A 16,170-nucleotide genomic window follows, 5' to 3' on the forward strand; every position below is an offset into this window, starting at 1 on the left:
CGCTTCCTCCTCGTCTCGCCTTCTCCTCCAACAAACCCATCGCACAGTCCCTCTGTTCTCGCACCCCGAGGCGCAACGTTGTGTCAGAGCTAACCAGGGAGAGGAACAGAGAGGAGAGGGGGAAAAGACGGGGCGAGAGGCAAGGAAAGAGAAGTCGGGGGCCGCCGCAAAAAAAAAAAAAGATGAGACGCATGCACAGAGTTTGTTTCATGTGCTGCAAGGAGAGGCCGGCTTCATAGTTGATGTTGTTTTTACAGCGTGACCCATCACTCTTTCCTTCTTTAGACGTAATGGCCCACTAACCTTTGTTCCACCGGGCCCACTTCTAACACCTGACATCAGTCAGTGCGTTCTTGCAAACACACGTGATGTCACCACCTGACAAAATATCTGTTTTTAGTCATGTCTAAACATACAAGCACACTGGAAACACACCTGAGTGATGTACACTCACTCACACCTTAAAGGGGAACTGCACATTTTTGTTTTAAATGTTGCCTCTCTTTCACAATGTAAGACAAGCACACATACAGTCGTGGTCAAAAGTTGACATACGCGTGTAAAGAACATGATGTCATGGCTGTCTTGAGTTTCCAATCATTTCTACAAGCCTTGTTTTTTTGTGATGGAGTGATTGGAGCACATACTTGTTTGGTTCTTTTATGAATTTATTATGGGTCTACTGAAAATGTGAGCAAATCTGCTGGGTCAAAAGTATACATACAGCAAGTTTTTGTGTCTTATCTTTGTCCATGTGATGTCATGCGAAACAAAAATATGTTTGGAGGGGAAAAGATTTAATCCCAGGAACACCATCCCTACCGTCAAGCATGGTGGTGGTAGTATTATGCTCTGGGCCTGTTTTGCTGCCAATGGAACTGCTGCTTTACAGAGAGTAAATGGGACAATGAAAAAGGAGGATTAGCTCCAAATTCTTCAGGACAACCTAAAATCATCAGCCCGGAGGTTGGGTCTTGGGCGCAGTCGGGTGTTCCAACAGGACAATGACCCCAAACACACGTCAAAAGTGGTAAAGGAATGGCTAAATCAGGCTAGAATGAAGGTTTTAGAATGAACTTCCCAAAGTCCTGACTTAAACGTGTGGACAATGCTGAAGAAACAAGTCCATGTCAGAGAACCAACACATTTAGCTGAACTGCACCAATTTTGTCAAGAGGAGTGGTCAAAAATTCCAGCAGAAGCTTGTGGATGGCTACCAAAAGCGCCTTATTGCAGTGAAACTTGCCAAGGGACATGTAAGCAAATACCGTATTTCCTTGAATTGGCGCCGGGAATATAGTATTCGCCTGCCTAGAATTACAGCCGGGTCAAACTCGTTTCGCAAAATAATTAGCGCATGCTTGGCACTTCCGCCGGGTCAAATATGAGTCATTAAATGACTCCCGCCTCCTGGTGGTAGAGGGCGCTAGTGATCCTTCTTGCGACTACCAGTACTGCAGGAGACCGGTACTGCAGAAGAAGACAACAAGCAGCAAGCATGAGCAGCAATTGTTTGCTTGCACTTTTAACATGGAGGATTACATATCTAAAATAAAACGGTTTTCTAAACTGGACTTTCAATCGAAGCAGGAGGTAATAATTAAAGGAATATCTCCAGAGACTTTTAAAATTGAAGAAAGATAAGAAAGACTGCCTTTGATCAGAAGCAGCTGTACATGGACCCATTTACAAGTAAAGGTAAGATCATAATAACGTTTTTTTTTTTATTAAATGTGCTTTTCATGATAAGGTATGCGCCGGAGTGAGAAGAGGTTTTAAAATAATTAGCGCATGCTTGCCCATTCCGCATGGTTTTGGTAACCGTAGGAGTGAGAAGAGGGTTTTAAATTAATTAGCGCCCCTGCGGCTATTCGAGGAAATACGGTATTAACATTGCTGTATGTATACTTTTGACCCACATTTTCAGTAGAGCCATAATAAATTCATAAAAGAACCAAACTTCATGAATGTTTTTTTGTGACCAACAAGTATGTGCTCCAATCACTCTATCACAAACAAATAAGAGTTGTAGAAATGATTGGAAACTCAAGACAGCCATGACATCATGTTCTTTTACAAGTGTATGTCAACTTTTGACCACGACTGTATATGTATATTTTCCACCATATAGAGCAGGGATGTCAAAGTGGTTTTCATCGAGGGCCACATGGCAGTTGTGGCCGCCATCAGAGGGCCGCTTGTAACAGTGAATAATGTATGAATTTGCCTCTGGATTTCATTATTAATTATATAAATTGTTTTAAGTAGACATTAAAAATTTTACTTTACAAAATTTTACGGTAAATGAAAAAACAGTACCACTGTTTTTTGGGGGAGGTTTACGGAAAAAGCTGGCAGCTTAGTTGCCAGAATTTTTGTGTTATACTGACATTGTTTTTTTACAAAATTCATGGAAAAACAGTACAGATTTTTTTTTTTTTATTCTGGCAACTTAACTGCCAGTTTTTTGTGCCGTAAAAACAAATGTACAGTCTTTCCATTTCCAATGATACACTGTTAAAAACAACAACCGTAGATTGTACAGTCAAAAACTGGCAGCTCAGTCAGCAGAATTTTAGTAGTAGTGGGTTTTTTTTCAATTTACAATAATATCCCGTAAAGAGCAACATAGAATGTATTGTCATTTTTATGAATTCGATGGGTAGTTTGCTGTAAAGTTAAGTTTATTATTTATTTATTTTTATTTTGACAAAAAATGTTTGGAAAGTATGTAAATGTACTGTAATATGTCTTGCAATATTGGATACTATTAAAGTATTAATTTAAATTTTTCTGTCAAAATGAAAAAAATTAATTACATTTAGTGAGAAAATATTAAGGACTTTATTGACACAGTAAAAAAAAAAGGCAGCAATATTTTATAGTAAAAACAGTGGTACAGTTTTTTTCAATTTACAGTTTTCAATTGAATATATATACTATATTGCCAAAAAAACATAATAATTGTAACGTAATATCGAAGTACTTTATTGACAAATATCATTTCCAGGTGTTTGCAGGCCAGATAAAATGATATCGTGGGCCAGATCTGGCCCCCGGGTCTTGAGTTTGACACCTGTGAGTATAAGCCGCACCGGATATATGGAAAAATACTTTTCCATATACTATATATTATAATATATATTCTACATCGGACTATAAGCCCCAGATATATACGTTGTGAAATGTGGTATTGACAGAAATATTTTGTCAATATTTATTTACACACCTTAACTGTTTCCAGATGGTGTCTGTCAAACGGCAGTAAAACGGCCAATTGACAAAACATAAGTCTCCAATCAACTAATCAGACCCAATAACTCCACGGTGACGTTTTGTTGAATTTACGAAACTGATACAATGCAAAAAGTATGGCGTTGTGAGTTAATAATACTAACACAAACACTTGTAAACATGTTGTCGTATTAGCTAATGCTAACGACGCTAGCTTGATTACATTACGATAGCACGTAGAAATATGCATGAAAACACTCCTACAGACATCCCCCATGGGATGGTTTAGTAAGTAGGAATTATTTTAGTTATATTGTAAAACTTACAAACGTTGCTTGGAGTGATGAATGAAGAAGCCATAAGAGTAGAAACGCTGTGGATGACTGGAAGACGGAATGACACTTGTACTTAATAATAATAATAATATATTTTATTTGTAAAGAAGCACTTTACATTGAGTAAACAACCTCAAAGTGCTAAATTGTATTAAAAATAATAAGATAATAAAAATAAATAAAAATAAAAACTAGAACAGCCTAATAGCTAGAACTAGTATGCATATATCTACAAAAAAAAAGGCTTTTTTAAAAAGAAGGGTTTTTAAGCCTTTTTTAAAAGCATCCAAGGTCTGGGGTGCCCTCAGGTGGTCAGGGAGAGCGTTCCACAGACTGGGAGTGGCGGAGCAGAAAGCCCAGTCTCCCATTGTTCGTAGCTTTGTCCTCAGAGGTTGGAGGAGGTTAGCCTGTCCGGAGCGGAAGTGTCGTGTGGAGGATTTGGGGGTGAGTAGTTCTTTGAGGTAGAGGGGGCAGTAGTAGTAATTCCGGTTTAAAGCACTAAACAGAAGGAAATACCATAGACGTTCACCTTGCAGGACCTGCATTGAGCACACTCGTCCAAAAGATGGCCCCATAGCACAAATAATAACACACCTTTTCAGTGTCTGTTGAAGACTATTTGTTTTATAAGCCGTAGGGGGGGGGGGAACAGCCGCTTATAGTCCAGAATTTAAGGTGATATTTATGTATTTTGCTCTATTTAAGCATATGGCGGCACACTGATTTAATAGACGCATCACAACGTTTGCTTTTTCTTTCAACAACAACTCTGACGACTACTCACGGACAAAGACACCAAGCCAAAACAATTACTGTCAGGTTCAAACACTGATGACATCTATTAAACAGACAAAGAAGCAAGGAATCAAACGGAGACAGAATTAAACTTAGCTCAATTGAGGAGAAACGTCTGGGCTGTACTCTTGCACAGTGTCCCACCACGCTCTGACGAAAGATTGTACGCCGCCTCTTTTGTTTGGAGTTTCCCTGATTACATGGCAACAGCTGTTTCTAAAGGAAGGGGGGTCGTAAACAGCCGCTGCCTTTGGTCACAAAACAGTTCAAAGAAAAGGTGCCTGGAGGGGGGTCATGTCCTGCTTCCTCTCCGCTGTGTAAGACAAAATCTTCCTGTGGATTACAATACATCAAAGAAACTGACACCTTCATGTCGCTTCCCATCGTACACAGTGGAGTTTTACAAGCCTTTTTGCTTGGTAGGATCAGAGACAGTTTTTGCCTGCTCGGCGGGAACTCATTGAAACACAAAGTTTTGTGATAACTTAGATACAATTATTCTGACAACGACTTACTGTACAATGTCTGCTCTCACTGGGATGATGACTGATGGGATGTTCATATTTTCCCGTTTGGATGAAAAATGACTCATAATCCTCGTGAAGGGTTAAAAAAAAAAAAAAAAAGTTAAAAAAAAGGTGGGTGCAAACGAGCTTTCTTTTTGTGACTTTCTCGCCATATCCAGGTCTTAGTTGGCTGTCACAGTTGACTAACTTTATTTATTGAATCAAAAATACTGAAATTCCACGACATAGTGAATTTGCAAACAGTTAAAATTATGCACAAAGCAAACTATAACCTGCTACCCAAGAATATACAACAATTCTTCTCAACAAAAGAGGAGAAATATAATCTTAGAGAAAAACGTAATTTAAAACATTTGTTTGCACGTACAACACTTAAGACCTTCAGTATATCAGTATGTGGAATTAAATTATGGAATGGATTAAGCAAAGCAATCAAACAATGTACTAATATGATCCACTTCAAGAAACTCTTCAAACTTAAAGTGTTTACAAAGTACAAAGAAGAAGAACCATGACAAACATTCTCAATTTATTTCATCCATCCATTCATTCATTCTTAAAGGCCTACTGAAATGAATTTTTTTTATTTAAACGGGGATAGCAGATCTATTCTATGTGTCATACTTGATCATTTCGCGATATTGCCATATTTTTGCTGAAAGGATTTAGTATAGAACAACGACGATAAAGATTGCAACTTTTGGTATCTGATAAAAAAAAGGCTTGCCCCTACCGGAAGTAGCGTGACGTAGTCAGTTGAACATATACGCAAAGTTCCCTATTGTTTACAATGATGACCGCATGAAGTGAGAGAGATTCGGACCGAGAAAGCGACAATTTCCCCATTAATTTGAGCGAGGATGAAAGATTTGTGGATGAGTAAAGTGCAAGTGAAGGACTAGTGGGGAGTTGAAGCTATTCAGATAGGGAAGATGCTGTGAGAGGCGGGGGTGACCTGATATTCAGCTGGGAATGACTACAACAGTAAATAAACACAAGACATATATATACTCTATTAGCCACAACACAACCAGGCTTATATTTAATATGCCACAAATTAATCCTGCATAAAAACACCTGCGTGTTTGTTACGCTAGCTCCTAGCTCCTCTGCTAGCTCCTAGCTTCATAGAACACGCCAATACAATTCAAACACCTGATCAACACACACAATCACTCAGCCCAAAAGACCGTTCACCTAACCCAAGGTTCATAAAGCTTATATATTTTTAAAAAGTTACGTATGTGACGCGCACATACGGTCAAGTTATCAAATGTTTAGCAGCCAAGGCTGCATACTCACGGTACCTGATATTCAGCTGGGAATGACTACAACAGTAAATAAACACAAGACATATATATACTCTATTAGCCACAACACAACCAGGCTTATATTTAATATGCCACAAATTAATCCTGCATAAAAACACCTGCGTGTTTGTTACGCTAGCTCCTAGCTCCTCTGCTAGCTCCTAGCTCCATAGAACACGCCAATACAATTCAAACACCTGATCAACACACACAATCACTCAGCCCAAAAGACCGTTCACCTAACCCAAGGTTCATAAAGCTTATATATTTTAAAAAAGTTACATACATACGCAAAAAAAAGTTGCGCACATACGGTCAAGCGATCAAATGTTTAGAAGCCAAAGCTGCATACTCACAGTAGCACGTCTGCGTCTTTGTCATCCAAATCAAAGTAATCCTGGTAAGAGTCTGTGTTGTCCCAGTTCTCTACAGGCGTCTGTGTATCGAAGTCAAAAGTCCTCCTGGTTAGAGTCTCTGTTATCCGAGTTCTTCCATCTTGACTGCATCTTTCAGGAATGTAAACAAAGAAGCGCCGGCTGTGTACTGTTGTGGCTGACTACGTTCGAAAAATACGTCCATTTCGCACCGACAACTTTCTTCTTTGCTTGCTCAGCTTCCTTCTCCATAATGCAATGAACATGATTGCAACAGATTCACGAACACAGATGTCCAGAATACTGTGGAATTATGAAATGAAAACAGAGCTTTTTCGTATCGGCTTCAATGTGGAAGGCATACCCGTGTTCGCCGGGCTACGTCACGCGCATACGTCATCCTCAGAGGCGTTTCGAACCGGAAGTTTAGCGGCAAATTTAAAATGTCACTTTATAAGTTAACCCGGCCGTATTGGCATGTGTTATAATGTTAAGATTTCATCATTGATATATAAACTATCAGACTGCGTGGTCGGTAGTAGTGGCTTTCAGTAGGCCTTTAAAGTAATCTTACTTATCTCATCATATGAAATATGACTTACTTCACCAATTATTATTATTAAATTCTTACTATTATTTATTTATTTATTTTTATTGTGATTACTTATGGAGTTTATTGTGAAAAAATTGTGAACAGGAAGTGAGCAAAAAGTTTTGCAACTGTCATGTAAAGAAAAGGGGTAGGATTAAATAAGCTCTGCTTCTTCCTACTCCTTTTCGAACATGTTGAAAAGAAACTGGAAATTGTGATGCATCATGTTGTATGCTTGCATGTTCGAAATAAACCCAAACTCAAACTCAAAACTCAAACTTCTCGTTAGCTCATTTTACTTGTTTTGGAAAGTCTTGACAAGCCACATTTTCTTGTTCTATTGGCAGGTAATTTTCCTTAGTTCAAGTAAAATACACCTCATTTTTGTATTTTGTTTTCTTGTTTTGGAACGCTGACTTTTTGCAGTGTATGTGAGTCAAGGCAGGTGGCTAAATACTTTTGGCAATGTCGTGTATAATTGCATGGAGTACATGTCTTTTTTTTTTTTTTTCCTTTTCAAAATGATGTGGCGGGCCTTGAGTTTGACACTTGTGGTGTAGTGAGTACAAGTCAAGGTATGATCCATCGCCCCTCGGTGGGCTTTAGGTGAGGGTCTTTTGTTTTGCCCTTCTTGCTTTTGTTGCTCTATCAGCACACCGGCATCTTTTTTTTTTTTAGCAAACAAAGTCTTTGGCCGTATTGATTCAGTCACTATCGATGGGCTCCACGTCTTTATTTGTGTGTGAGCTACCTGAGTATGTTTTCGCAACACTTCCAGTCAGCCGGTGTGTCATCATGATGTGCATCTAACAGTCGGTGCATGTAGGCGTGTGCACGAGGCGCACGTGCACGAGCGGCGCTATTCCCTGGGCTGCTAGTTATAATGTTTCTGGGGGTGATGGGGGGGGGACTTGAAAGCCCTGTGCTGGCCAAATCAAAACTAACAAGGAAATGATGGGGGCTCCTTTATCTTCTCTCTGGCCTGGGGGGGTGAGGGGGTGTGAGGGTGGGTGGGGGGTGAGACGGAGGTGAGGGAGGGGTGGGATGTTTGGAGCGAGAAGAGGGAGGGGGGTGAGGGGGGGTGTTCGCCATGCTTCCTCTTTGATTTCGTAAAAAATGCATTACCTCCCAAATCAAACGGAAAATTACCGCGCCGACGCAAAACACATAAGAGGGGGTGGGTGTGGGTGTGGGTGTGGGCGGAGCTTGAAAGGAACTGGCGAGGTGAGCGGGAAAGTGGAGGGGATGAGGAAAGGAGGATTCACCTGGAATAGGTACGGGGGAGGGGGGGCGTCAAAATGAAAGATGCGAAGCTGTACACTGCAAAAAGTCAGTGTTCAAAAACAAGACACGTAAAATTAGCTAACCTCAGTGAACCCAAAAATACCTTAAAATAAGTACAAACCCCGTTTCCATATGAGTTGGGAAATTGTGTTAGATGTAAATATAAACGGAATACAATGATTTGCAAATCCTTTGAAATGTGGACTCGTCAGACCACAGAACACTTTTCCACTTTGTATCAGTCCATCTTAGATGAGCTCGGGTCCCAGCGAAGCCGACGGCGTTTCTGGGTGTTGTTGATAAACGGTTTTCGCCTTGCATAGGAGAGTTTTAACTTGCACTTACAGATGTAGCGACCAACTGTAGTTACTGACAGTGGGTTTCTGAAGTGTTGCTGAGCCCATGTGGTGATATCCTTTACACACTGATGTGGCTTGTTGATGCAGTACAGCCTGAGGGATCGAAGGTCACGGGCTTAGCCGCTTACGTGCAGTGATTTCTCCAGATTCTCTGAGCCCTTTGACGATATTACGGAGCGTAGATGGTGAAATCCCTAAATTCCTTGCAATAGCTGGTTGAGAAAGGTTTTTCTTAAACTGTTCAACAATTTGCTCACGCATTTGTTGACAAAGTGGCGACCCTCGCCCCATCCTTGTTTGTGAATGACTGAGCATTTCATGGAATCTACTTTTATACCCAATCATGGCACCCACCTGTTCCCAATTTGCCTGCTCACCTGTGGGATGTTCCAAATAAGTGTTTGATGTGCATTCCTCAACTTTATCAGTATTTATTGCCACCTTTCCTAACTTATTTGTCACATGTTGCTTGCATCAAATTCTAAAGTTAATGATTATTTGCACAAAAAAAAAATGTTTATCAGTTTGAACATCAAATATGTTGTGTTTGTAGCATATTCAACTGAATATGGCTTGAAAATGATTTGCAAATCATTGTATTCCGTTTGTATTTACATATAAACACAATTTCCCAACTCATATGGAAACGGGGTTTGTATATATATATATATATATATATATATATATATATATATATATATATATATATACGTACAGCCCGGCCCCTGGCCAAATTGTTTTAACCCAATGCGGCCCCCAAGTCAAAAAGTTTGGGGACCCCTGCTCTAAGCCGTACCAACACTTCAGATACACTTATGTGGGACCTCTGGGATGTATTTAAAATTGTTGCAAAGTACTCTCACCTGCAACCTTTAATTCCCAGAATTAGTCCGTACATTAGGCGCACCGGGTTATAAGGCGTACTGTCAAATTTTGAGAAAATGAAAGGCTTTTAAGTGCGCCTTATAGTCTGGAAAATACGGTAATATACGTATAATACCACAAATGTAATTTATCAGCAGATTTACAACAATTTTAAGAAATTCTACATTTAATAAGATAAGCTTTGTAGAATGTGTTCTTGTGTTTACTCTGGTTACTTGCTACAGAACATTTTCTATTGTCAAAGTATCGGATCGGGACTCGAAATCAGATCGCATCTGAGGCCCAAAAATCTGATGGAATTGTAGTCCACTTTGCAGCACGGTATTTGGTAAACGTGTCTGTCGTGAGGAGATGCACAAAAAAGTCTCTAAAACACACAGGAGGTCTGACATTTTGGTTTAAGGTCTGCGATTTTACGACGCACCCATGAAAACACAGACAAAACTGCCTGTAACTTCCAGTAAGAATGTCGTAGAGACATGAAACAAATACCCCTATGTAGGTCTCACTTAGACCTACATTTCATGTATTGACAACCCCCAGCAAAAATCAACAGGAAGTTTGCAATTCCCCTTCAAAATAAAAGTTGAGTAAAAACAGTCACCTTTTTTCCTCTTTGAGCTGTAATTTGACCCCCTTAACATGCTTCAAAACTCACCATATTTGACACACACATCAGGACTGGCGAAAATTACGATCTAATCAAAAAACCTAGCCCCAAAACTCAAAATTGCGCTCTAGCGCACCCTAGGAAGAAAACACAGACAAAACTGCCTGTAACTCCCACTAGGAATTAGGGAGAGACATGAAACAAAAACCTCTATGTAGGGCTCACTTAGACCTAGATTTCATACACTGACATCCTTCAGCAAAAATCAACAGGAAGTTTTCAATTCCCCCTTCAAAACAAAAGTTTTGTAAAAACAGTCACTTTTGCCTCTTTGAGCTATAATTTGACCCCCTTAACATGCTTCAAAACTCACCAAACTGACACACACATCAGGACTGGCAAAAATTGCGATCTAAAAAAAACTCAAAATTGCGCTCTAGCGACCCCTAGGAAGAAAACACAGACAAAACTGCTCCTAGGAAGAAAACACAGACAAAACTGCCTGTAACTTCCAGTAGGAATGTCGTCGATAGATAGATAGATAGATAGATAGATAGATAGATAGATAGATAGATAGATAGATAGATAGATAGATAGATAGATATATAGTACTTTATTGATTCCTTTAGGAGAGACATGAAACAAAAACCTCTATGTAGGTCTCACTTAGACCTAGATTTCATACACTGACATCCTTCAGCAAAAATCAACAGGAAGTTTTCAATTCCCCCTTCAAAACAAAAGTTTTGTAAAAACAGTCACTTTTGCCTCTTTGAGCTATAATTTGACCCCCTTAACATGCTTCAAAACTCACCAAACTGGACACACCCATCAGGACTGGCAAAAATTGCGATCTAATAAAAACTCAAAATTGCGCTCTAGCGCCCCCTAGGAAGAAAACACAAACAAAACTGCTCCTAGGAAGAAAACACAGACAAAACTGCCTGTAACTTCCAGTAGGAATGTCTTCGATAGATAGATAGATAGATAGATAGATAGATAGATAGATAGATAGATAGATAGATAGATAGATAGATAGATAGATAGATAGATAGATAGATAGATAGATAGATAGTACTTTATTGATTCCTTCAGGAGAGACATGAAACAAAAACCTCTATGTAGGTCTCACTTAGACCTAGATTTCATACACTGACATCCTTCAGCAAAAATCAACAGGAAGTTTTCTATTCCCCCTTCAAAACAAAAGTTTTGTAAAAACAGTCACTTTTGCCTCTTTGAGCTATAATTTGACCCCCTTAACATGCTTCAAAACTCACCAAACTGGACACACACATCAGGACTGGCAAAAATTGCGATCTAATAAAAACTCCAAATTGCGCTCTAGCGCCCTCTAGGAAGAAACACAGACAAAACTGCTCCTAGGAAGAAAACACAGACATAACTGCCTGTAACTTCCAGTAGGAATGTCGTAGAGACATGAAACAAAAACCTCTATGTAGGTCTCACTTAGACCTACATTTCATGTATTGATAACCCCCAGCAAAAATCTACAGGAAGTTTGCAATTCCCCCTTCAAAATAAAAGTTGAGTAAAAACAGTCACCTTTTTCCTCTTTGAGCTGTAATTTGACCCCCTTAACATGCTTCAAAACTCACCATATTTGACAAACACATCAGGACTGGCGAACATTGCGATCTACTCAAAAAACCTAGCCCCAAAACTCAAAATTTCGCTCTAGCGCACCCTAGGAAGAAAACACAGACAAAACAGCCTGTAACTCCCACTAGGAATTAGGGAGAGACATGAAACAAAAACCTCTATGTAGGTCTCACTTAGACCTAGATTTCATACACTGACATCCTTCAGCAAAAATCAACAGGAAGTTTTCAATTCCCCTTCAAAACAAAAGTTTTGTAAAAACAGTCACTTTTGCCTCTTTGAGCTATAATTTGACCCCCTTAACATGCTTTAAAACTCACCAAACTGGACATACACATCAGGACAGGCAAAAATTGCGATCTAACAAAAACTCAAAATTGCGCTCTAGCGCCCCCTAGGAAGAAAACACAGACAAAACTGCTCCTAGGAAGAAAACACAGACAAAACTGCCTGTAACTTCCAGTAGGAATGTCGTCGATAGATAGATAGATAGATAGATAGATAGATAGATAGATAGATAGATAGATAGATAGATAGATAGATAGATAGATAGATAGATAGATAGATAGATAGATAGATAGATAGATAGATAGATAGATAGATAGATAGATAGATAGTACTTTATTGATTCCTTCAGGAGAGACATGAAACAAAAACCTCTATGTAGGTCTCACTTAGACCTAGATTTCATACACTGACATCCTTCAGCAAAAATCAACAGGAAGTTTTCAATTCCCCCTTCAAAACAAAAGTTTTGTAAAAACAGTCACTTTTGCCTCTTTGAGCTATAATTTGACCCCCTTAACATGCTTCAAAACTCACCAAACTGGACACACACATCAGGACTGGCAAAAATTGCGATCTAATAAAAACTCAAAATTGCGCTCTAGCGCCCCCTAGGAAGAAAACACAGACAAAACTGCTCCTAGGAAGAAAACACAGACAAAACTGCCTGTAACGTCCAGTAGGAATGTTGTCGATAGATAGATAGATAGATAGATAGATAGATAGATAGATAGATAGATAGATAGATAGATAGATAGATAGATAGATAGATAGATAGATAGATAGATAGATAGATAGATAGTACTTTATTGATTCCTTCAGGAGAGACATGAAACAAAAACCTCTATGTAGGTCTCACTTAGACCTAGATTTCATACACTGACATCCTTCAGCAAAAATCAACAGGAAGTTTTCTATTCCCCCTTCAAAACAAAAGTTTTGTAAAAACAGTCACTTTTGCCTCTTTGAGCTATAATTTGACCCCCTTAACATGCTTCAAAACTCACCAAACTGGACACACACATCAGGACTGGCAAAAATTGCGATCTAATAAAAACTCCAAATTGCGCTCTAGCGCCCTCTAGGAAGAAAACAGACAAAACTGCTCCTAGGAAGAAAACACAGACAAAACTGCCTGTAACTTCCAGTAGGAATGTCGTCGATATATAGATAGGTAGATAGATAGTACTTTATTGATTCCTTCAGGAGAGACATGAAACAAAAACCTCTATGTAGGTCTCACTTAGACCTAGATTTCATACACTGACATCCTTCAGCAAAAATCAACAGGAAGTTTTCAATGCACTCTTCAAAACAAAAGTTTTGTAAAAACAGTCACTTTTGCCTCTTTGAGCTATAATTTGACCCCCTTAACATGCTTCAAAACTCACCAAACTGGACACACACATCAGGACTGGCAAAAATTGCGATCTAATAAAAACTCAAAATTGCGCTCTAGCGCCCTCTAGGAAGAAAACACAGACAAAACTGCTCCTTGGAAGAAAACACAGACAAAACTGCCTGTAACTTCCAGTAGGAATGTTGTAGAGACATGAAACAAAAACCTCTATGTAGGTCTCACTTAGACCTACATTTCATATATTGACAACCCCCATCAAAAATCAACAGGAAGTTTGCAATTCCCCCTTGAAAACAAAAGTTTTGTAAAAACCGGTCACCTTTTTTCAAAAATTATCTCCTCTGAGCGCGTTTGTCGTGTCGGCTTCAAACTAGCACAGGAGAGAGATTGAACCCTTCTGATTAAAAGTTGACGAAAGAGTTTTAATTACTGCTCCGGTTTGGATTTTATGTGCCGTCAAAGTCGGTCCTGTCCATCGTTGCTTGCAGCTTTAATTATTATATAAATTGTTTTAAGTAGACTGTCGATCTTACAGTAAAAACATTACATTTACAAAAATTTACTATAAAATATAGTGTTGTTGGGTTTTTTTTACAACATTTTACGGTAAATGGAAAAACAGTACCACTGTTTTTAGGGGGGGTGTTACGGAAAAATTATTTTTTTGTTAAATTGACATTGGTTTTTACAACATTTTATTGTTAATGGAAAAACAGTACAAGTTCCTTTTTTATTCTGGCAACTTAGCCGCCAGTTTTTCTGCCGTAAAAACAAACGTGTCGTTTTTCCATTTACAGTAGTAATACACCGTTAAAAACCACAACCGTAGATTTTACAGTCAAAAACTGGCAGCTCAGTCAACAGAATTGTAATGCAAAAATGTTTTTGTTTTTTTCAATTTACAGTAATATGCTGTAAAGAACAACGTAAAATGTATTGTCATTTTTATTCATTTGATGGGTAATTTGCTGTAAAATCATAAGTCAAGCAGATATTTAAGTATTTATTTTTATTTAGACAATAATTTTTTGGAAAGTATGCTAATATACGGTAATATTTGTTGCAATATTGGATACTATTAAAGTTGAAAAGGCATGACATTTCAAGCAGTACATATATTTTTCAGTCAAAATGAAAAAAATCCATTACATTTAGTGAGAAAATAATAAATACTTTATTGACACATATCATTTCCAGGTGTTTGCGGGCCACATAGAATGATGTGGCGGTCCAGAACTGGCCCCCGGGCCTTGAGTTTGACACCTGTGGCTTAGTGTGAGTGCACCTTTAATAGAATTTCTGCTGTCCTTCCGAATAGTGCTTCTCCTACAGATTGTTGCCGATTGCTACCAAACTTAAACCAAGTATACTAAACAGACGGGTGAAAGCAAATTGTCAAGATTGGGAAGTTTCGTTATTACATGCGGGCGGAGCGGGGCGGGAAAGTTTGATGACTCACCATAAGGCGCAAAACCCTGAGAACTTAGCTCGGCGAGGTCAGAGCTGGGTCATCAATCAATCAATCAATCAAAGTTTATTTATATAGCCCTTAATCACAAATGTCTCAAAGGGCTGCACAAGCCACAACGACATCCTCAGCGCAGATTTTGTGCACAGGTGTCAAACTCAAGGCCCTGGGGCCAGTTCTGAACCGCCACATCATTCTATGTGGCCCACGAAATCCTGCAAAAAATGGGTTTCAATTGAATACTTTTTTTTAATTTTTTTTATTTATTTTTTTTACGAAATGCATTCGTTCTTTCAATTTTGACAGAAAAAAATGCATATTTTAAACTTTAATATTATCTGATCTTGCGAATTATATTATATACTTTGTGAGATACAAAGAAATAGTTAAATAACTGCTTTTGTTTGTCACCTTTATTTATGATTTTAAAGCAAGTTATACATAAAAAAATCAAATAATCAAATGCATATGCATTTCAATTAATCATGATTAATCACAGGTTATTACCCGCATGCATAATGTAAATACATTTTTAAAAATCGGCCCTCTGAAAGCAGCCATTACTGCAATGTGGCCCTCGATGAAAATTAGTTTGACACCCGATTCTTGTGTAAGAACAAGGTCCCACTAGTGCAGGGGTCGGCAACCCAACATGTTAAAAGAGCCATATTGGACCAAAAATACAAAAACCTAATCTGTCTGGAGCTGCAAAAAGTTAAAAGCCTAATGTAAGTGTTATAATGAAGGCAACACATTAAGTTACTGTATAAGAGGGTGAGATAACTCCTGGAAATTACTGGCTTAAAACTGCCAAAAGTATAGATGTCTGTGTCCAAAATAAGGAAAGGACCGGCTGTCTTCTTCTCATGGATTTATTACAATCTTTGCAAGCTGGGTAATGTTTGCAGTGATCTGGAACAACATGGTAACATTTACTGTGGTCTGGAACAACATGGCACTCAATCAGAAATGCAGCCAATATTACATACAGATCATGTGTCATGAGACATGCAAATCTATATTAAATACACAGAGGACATAAGTAAAGGAAATTAATTGAGCTCAAATATAGCTACAAACAAGGCATAATGTACACACAGCTCGCCTAAATAGCATGTTAGCATGGATT

The 16,170-nt window shown here is 38.6% G+C and overlaps 1 protein-coding gene across 1 annotated transcript in view; it reads left to right on the top strand.

The window, feature by feature from the left end:
* The first annotated feature begins 1,525 nt into the window (after positions 1–1,525).
* Positions 1,526–16,170, top strand: part of erfl1 (Ets2 repressor factor like 1) — a 60,477-nt gene continuing 45,832 nt past the window's right edge. Inside the window, exon 1 of the mRNA XM_062064357.1 lies at positions 1,526–1,698. The gene's annotated coding sequence lies outside the window, so the exon portion shown is untranslated. The remainder of the gene's footprint in view (positions 1,699–16,170) is intronic.

Source organism: Entelurus aequoreus, linkage group LG11 (assembly GCF_033978785.1).
Source record: "Entelurus aequoreus isolate RoL-2023_Sb linkage group LG11, RoL_Eaeq_v1.1, whole genome shotgun sequence".
In the NCBI taxonomy this organism is placed as follows: Eukaryota; Metazoa; Chordata; class Actinopteri; order Syngnathiformes; family Syngnathidae; genus Entelurus; species Entelurus aequoreus.